This window comes from Falco cherrug, chromosome 10 (assembly GCF_023634085.1).
Source record: "Falco cherrug isolate bFalChe1 chromosome 10, bFalChe1.pri, whole genome shotgun sequence".
NCBI classification, from domain to species: domain Eukaryota; kingdom Metazoa; phylum Chordata; class Aves; order Falconiformes; family Falconidae; genus Falco; species Falco cherrug.
In genome coordinates, this window is record NC_073706.1 from 3,990,541 (window position 1) to 3,997,159 (window position 6,619).

Below are 6,619 nucleotides of genomic sequence, written 5' to 3' on the forward strand. Positions count from 1 at the left end.
TGGGTGCTCAGACCCAAAAGCAAGCCAGATGCAGCCAGCTGACCCCTGAACACCAGCAACCCCAGGGCAAAACCCAACACAGAAACCCAACCAAGGTTGATGAGGTCTCCTATTCATGCAGAGCAGCAGCAATCATCATAGCCCTTCATTTTACACCAACACTGGAAGCACCAGGAGGCTGTGCTTGAAGGCAGAATGGGATTATGGCCCTTTCTCCCTCCTCCTCCTCACTTCACCTTCCCCAGGAGCTGGAGGTTTCTGCCAATGCCACTGCTTACATGTCAGCTTTGAAACAACCCCTGGCAGAGCTCGCCTGTCCAGTTTACACGGGGAGGAAGCAACAGAAACATGTTTCACAAAGAGCTGGCAGATTTTCTAACCTGCTGTATTTTCCTGCCCTCAGGCTGTGCTCCCATTTACCCACTGGTGAGATGGATACGGCAGCTCCTTCCCATGCAGCCGCCCAGCACGGTGGGATGAGCTTTCAGTTTCACGGACGGGTATTTATAAGATGTTCATGGTGGAGCCTGTGCTTCACCTACCTGTTTTATTTTTAACCTTCATTTCATAGAGCTCAGACAATTCTTTCAAGGTTCCCATGAATGATCTTTATCCCTTTTGCAGCTCATTCCAATTCTGTGAATAAAATCCCTGGGTGTCCCTAGAATAAGAGAGAAAGGATGACATTTGAAATGAAATAAGAAACTGAAAACAGAGCATATTTTCAAAGAAAACTCTCAGTTCTAACCTCAGCAAGCCATAAACAAGCATGTTTGGCATCTGTAGATCCAAAAACCCTTTGCAGGGAAAGGTAAAAAACCTAAACTAGATGACTAGGATCATATGCATTTCATAGGCAAAGGGACTGGGGTCCTAATGAGAAAAAGGGTTGAACTGCACATACATATACAGTGTGTCCCACAGGGCAGGGGAAAAACCTTGAGGTCAACTTGAGCACGTAACTTATGACATGAGCATCAGACCAGTGCCTACAAGCAGAGATCCTGAACTACCCTACCCTAAGGAGCCACTGAGCCCCATTTTTAGCTCTTCTGCAGGTGGGGAGGGACCACTTCCAGAGCAGGCTTTGGAGCATTTTTTTCTCTTCTTGATCCTCTCGTTCCTGCAGCAGGAAAGGTCGTTTCACCAGACCACCAAAAGTTCATCCACCCACCTGCATCCTCACCGTGCCTTCCCAGCTCTTCATCAGCATCCATCCCCCTCGGGCTTTGAAGTGCATCGTGATCAACCAGCCTCCCTCACCCCACGTTATCAAACCCATCAGGCTGCAAGGGTAGGATGACATTTGCCCTTATTGTTCAAGACAGGTCTGAAATTTGGGTCAGCTCCCTACTTGTCAAACAGGAGGGGACTTGCCCTCCCCTGGGTGATGCTGTGGCCAGCCCTTCCCTGCTGCCCACCCCCGGCTCCTGGAGGACGGAGCGGCTGGTCCTCCGGTCCCACGGCCGCGCTGCGGCGGGGCAACACTCCCCCTTAGCGGCAGGAGCCGAGAACAAGCCTTCAGACCAGGCAGCACTCTACATGCGGGATAAAATGATCTGGCTCAACACGGGTCCGGCGTGTAAACCCGGGCATCAATCCGGCTGCGTTTCCACCGCGCGGTACGTATCGCAGGATGCCGGGCATCGGGGCAGGGGGAAACATTTTCTTCCCTGGAGGGAAGGATGCTGTGCGCTGCCCCGGCGGCGGGCAGGGCTGGTTTTGCAGGAAGGATTCAAGCTGCAGCCCAGCAGCCCCAGCCCTGGGGTAAGGCTGGCTTTTCACACCTTCCCCCTGCCACGGCAGCCCAGCATCACCAAGCCGGGGGGAGCGTGGGGCGGGATGCGGCCCCAGGGCAGGGAGGTCTCTGCAGAGCCGCAGCTGCGGGGATTGTTAGGCAGAAATTAATCTGTAAAGAAAACTTAGCAACAGTTAGAGCAAGTATCGATTTTGTGTTTGTCTGCTTCTGCAGGGCCTGAGAAATGGCAGATTTAGACATTAACTGGGCTGGTTTGGCTTTATTCAAACCTCGATTTACACTAACCCTGGGAATAGATGAGTACATCTGTGGAATTCAATCTAAAATTATTATTAATTTTTTTTCCTCCTTATCTAGTCCTTTTGAGCAGATCTGACACCAGTTTTGGCACCTGTTGCCTGCTGCACAATTAGAGATAACGGGCTGTATTTTTACAGGGCTGCAGATTCTAATTTGATAGCGGAGTTTTTAGACCAGCAATCTCCCTGGATGGAGGCACTTGGCAGCACCATCCCTAGACACTTGCGCCAGCACCGCCGCTGTGACAGCTTTGCAAACACAGGATGGTAAAAACACAGTTTTATGCACCAGACTTTGCACTTGAGCTCTGGCTGCTGTAGCGAAGTGGAAAGCAGCGGGCAGGGAGCAGCTTTGCTCGCCTACAGCGTGATGGTGAACATCAGCACGAAGTGCTGGAGCATCTGCCCATCCAAAGCGAGACACTGCCCTGGGTCTTTGCCCAAAGCACTTCCAGGCAATGGGCTTTCCCTTCCCCAATGCACAGACTCCAGTGCTTTCAGCAGCTCAGGGCCCCTGGCCGACAAAAGAAAATTGCACCTTACAAAGCATTACGTAACAACAGTGATGCCAGGCATCCCTTCTCCTGGGCTGGCTACCTCACTCAAAGCTGAAGCTTTGGGTGAGATTTCCAAAACTGAACAAAAAAACCCCAGGGGAATTAGGAGTGCAATTCCTATTTGTTTAGTATTTTGAAAAGAAAAAGAAAATCCTAATGCATTTACGAATCAAAACCCCTATAAAGTATTAATTTTGCCTTTCACAAGCTATTAGGTCACGTATGATCCAGGTGATGGCTTTGACCACTGCCAGCTCTGCACGTACAAGCCAGACGCTGCCCGTGGCAAGGGGAGACGAGCCTGCGCTTCTCCCCCAGGCTTTCTGCTGAGTCTTCACAATGGGGGTTTTAACTCCCTGAAACCTCTAACATTTTCCAAATGGAAACATTCATTTCCTCACTCTGAACCCCTTGGTTTTCACAGCAAAATGTTTTCCCTGACCTTGTACCATATTTTAGTCTTTTATTCTTCTCTACTGGTGGAGACGAAGAATTGCAGTTTCCTCACTCCAGAAGCAGGGAAGGATTTTAAGTTTCTAAAGCACAATTAGTTTCCTGTCCAGCTGCAGCCAGCTCTTAACACAAGCTGTCTCCATCTCTTGCAAAATCCAGGAGCTACTCAGCTAATCCTTGGCATGTATCTACCAGGCTAAAATTGTCCTTTTAATTTCCTAAACCTCTAAACACACAGGTTAGAGTGTCAAAAGAAGCACATGGGAAATTTTACAAGGTTATTGCTTAGCAACTGCTCAATAAATACTATAAGCAAAGGCAAGAGAGGCAGCACTTTGCTGCTTTGAGTAATCCCCAAGGTCAAAGCACTTTTTGGCAAAACAGAAGCCCCAGACACCCACTCCGACCTCAGCACGCCCTCGCACCCATCACAGGGTCCAACACAGAATCTAAGGCAGCCTCCTCTCCTGCACCAAGCTGCAATAAAGCTCATCAAACTTCGAGGTGTAACCAACTCAAATTTAGCCACCAGTGGGATTTTTTTTTTTTTTTTTTTTTTTTGTTACCCCAACACAGCACACCCACAGCCCCAGTGGATGCACAGCTCATGCGACCCCGCTGCCCTGTGCGGGAAGGCAGGGGAGTAGGGACGGAGCAGCACGCCTGCACACCAGGGAGCGGGGACAGCTCCTAAGCGGAGCTGAATGCTCCTGGTGCAGCCAACAGCCCTGCTGTAACGCGGGATCACACCGCTGCTCCGGAGGGCAAACCTGCCAGACACCCTCCATGCACGCTGCAGCCTTGCCGTGCTTCTGTGGCAACACCAGGCAGTGGCAGGTTACGCTACAGCTCAAACCTTCATAGCACTGCTAAGCAATTATTCACCGTTTCACACTGCAATTTATTTCACTCCATGCCATCACAGCACAGTGTACCGCACGTTAGCGAGGTCAGGGGGCCAGTCTGTGTTACGCCAGCAGTTGCACCCAGGTCAGCAGCTCCTGCCGCAGCTGCGGGACTTGGCAGTGCCACCCCGGCCAACCCAGCCGCAGCTGCAGAAAGCCTCGGCGCGGGAGCAGGCACAGCCCTCACTTTACCAGGGCTGGTACAAGGGTACTTCAATTTCCTTTTTCTTTTCTTTCCTTTAACTACAGGAAATACCCAAAATTGGAAAAACTACTTGATTTGCTGTTCACATCCCTCCACGGCTGCACGCAGGGACAGCTCTCCCCGTGGGTGCCATGCCAAAAAGCCCTCTGCGAGCAACCTGCTGTTTGCACAGCGCTTTAGCAGATTTAGCTGTGAAAACAAGATAAAAAGGCTGTGAAATCCCTCCAACCAGCAGGAACAAGCCCAGCAGCCCAGAGCCCTTTGAGGGACACACAGCAGCTCCCACGCTGCTGGCCGGCCATAGAGCTGTGTGAGCTCAGCACTGCTTTATGTCACCCAGCCCCATCCTAAAAGAAGCTTGCCAATAAAAAACCCTAGCGTTCCTCTCTTTTTTTCCTCCTTACCCCAATATTTTTGCTCTCCCCAGCTTTTCCAAGGCCTGTCCCAACTGGAAGCAATATCCTGCTTGCAGTCAGGGCACCACCATGACCCAGGAGCTCCAGCTTTGCTCTTTCCCTCCCATCCCTGATATAAATCAATCTTTTTTTTGTGTGTGTGTGTGTGTGTGTCTGGGTTCAAACAAAGGGCCATCTGCTCTGTTGAGGAATGCAAAATACCAAAAGCAAATACAAAGTTTAAAATAAAGCAGCAACCCAGGGTTTCTGCAGCTTTCCAGCAAGCTGGGCCACAGAAAGGCATTCCTCTCCCACACGGCAGAGGCTCCTGGGACTCTTTCATCCTGCTCTTTCATTTAAAGCTAGATTAAATTTCCAGGTTTCTCTTTGTGCGTGAGGGTTGTGCAGCCTGAGAAGGCTGAGTTACTGCAGAGGCTTCTAAGGGACAACAGCCAGGGACATGGAGCCCCAGACTGAGAGGGGTCTCCAGCAAAACTCCTTCCTGGGGCCTCTAGTCCAGGGGCTCCACCGCCAGCCTGAAGCCCAACCTCTACGAGATTTTTATTGGAAATAAAGCAGAGCACCCGAATCAACAGAAAAATGAAGGAAGCAGGGCCTTTTCTCTCCACCTGCAGAGCACTGCCTATTCCCGAGCCCTGAGACAGGCAAACTGGGCTGAGCTGGTAACATCCACACCAGAAGGAACATTTTCCAATTAAAAGCCAATTGCCTTTTTACTCATTAACTATGCTAGGCCTTGCTCATTTTCCTCGGTATTTTGCTGCCCCTCAATCTTTCTTAATAAGCACTGTGCCATGCAGGACACCCAGCCCTGCCTGGATTTACAGCATCAGAGCAGCAGTTAATGCTTCTCAGCCCCATAACCCTTTAACTTCGGGGCAGCCCCCAAACACAGGTGCCAGGCTCACGCACGGACCTACCCTCCGTCAGACCCTGCCTCCCTGGGCTCCAGCTCACCCAGCTCTGGGAAGGAAATGCAGGTCTCTGCTTGGGCTGTTTTAAAGGCACCTGGCGCGGGAATAGCCAAGCCCACTAAAGCCCGAGCGGAGAGGGATGGGTTTATGACAATTTCCCTTAAAATAACAACAGAATGGAAGCAGCTAAAGCCAGGCCTTCAGACAAGCGGGCCCAGCCATCTTTCCAAAGCAAACATTGCAGTACTGAGAAATAAAAATTATTTCATAGATTTGCTTTGGCCCTGAGCCTGTAGAAATGAAAAATGAGCTGGGTTTCTAAAACTCATAAAACTCCCTCATTTCCCAGGATCCAAGGTTTTATTAACAAATTTGTCAGTAAGGCTTTTTTGACTCTATTGCCAACGTTAAGTCACAACCTGAAATGAGATTTATACGGCCCTGTTCTGTTCTTCCACCCTGCAATGGGACTGGGGACAGTGACCCTGTTGAGAAGCATGGGAGTGAACAGAACCCTCTCCCCACATCTTTGCTGTGCAGCCACCCCCAGCCAGAGGCAGATCTGCCATGGTGGCTTTGGTGGCTTGCAAAGGACAGCCCAGCCTAGCCCCAGACAGCTCACCAAAGAGCTGTTCATGCACTGGTCTAACTGGCAAGTTGCTCTTCAGTTTTCTCAGCACCTTTCCAGTTGCTGCGAGTTAACACAGGGCTACAATTGCTACATTTCATCCTTGGCTACATCAAAACAGGACACCCTACTACTGTTACTGCAGCAGAACAGCTACACAGATGCAGCTTTGGCCTCCAAAGGAAGAGCAGAAGAGGTTCTGCTACATCACACACTCCTGGTGCTCTTCTCCAGCCCACTGCTCTCCACATCCATCCACTCCTGCAGCTTTGCAGAGATCCCAGCCACACTAAGCTCAAAGACACTGGCACTTTCCCATGAAGTAGCCAAAATAATTTCTAAACAGCTGATGAAACTGTTAAGGGTTGAAGCGAAACAGTCCCTTCTCCCCATGCTGAGAGGCTAACAGGAATCCAGCAACTTGCCAGGAAAGAAGAGATCCCACATGAAAACCAGTGCTTTGGGGCATCGCCGACCCCAGCA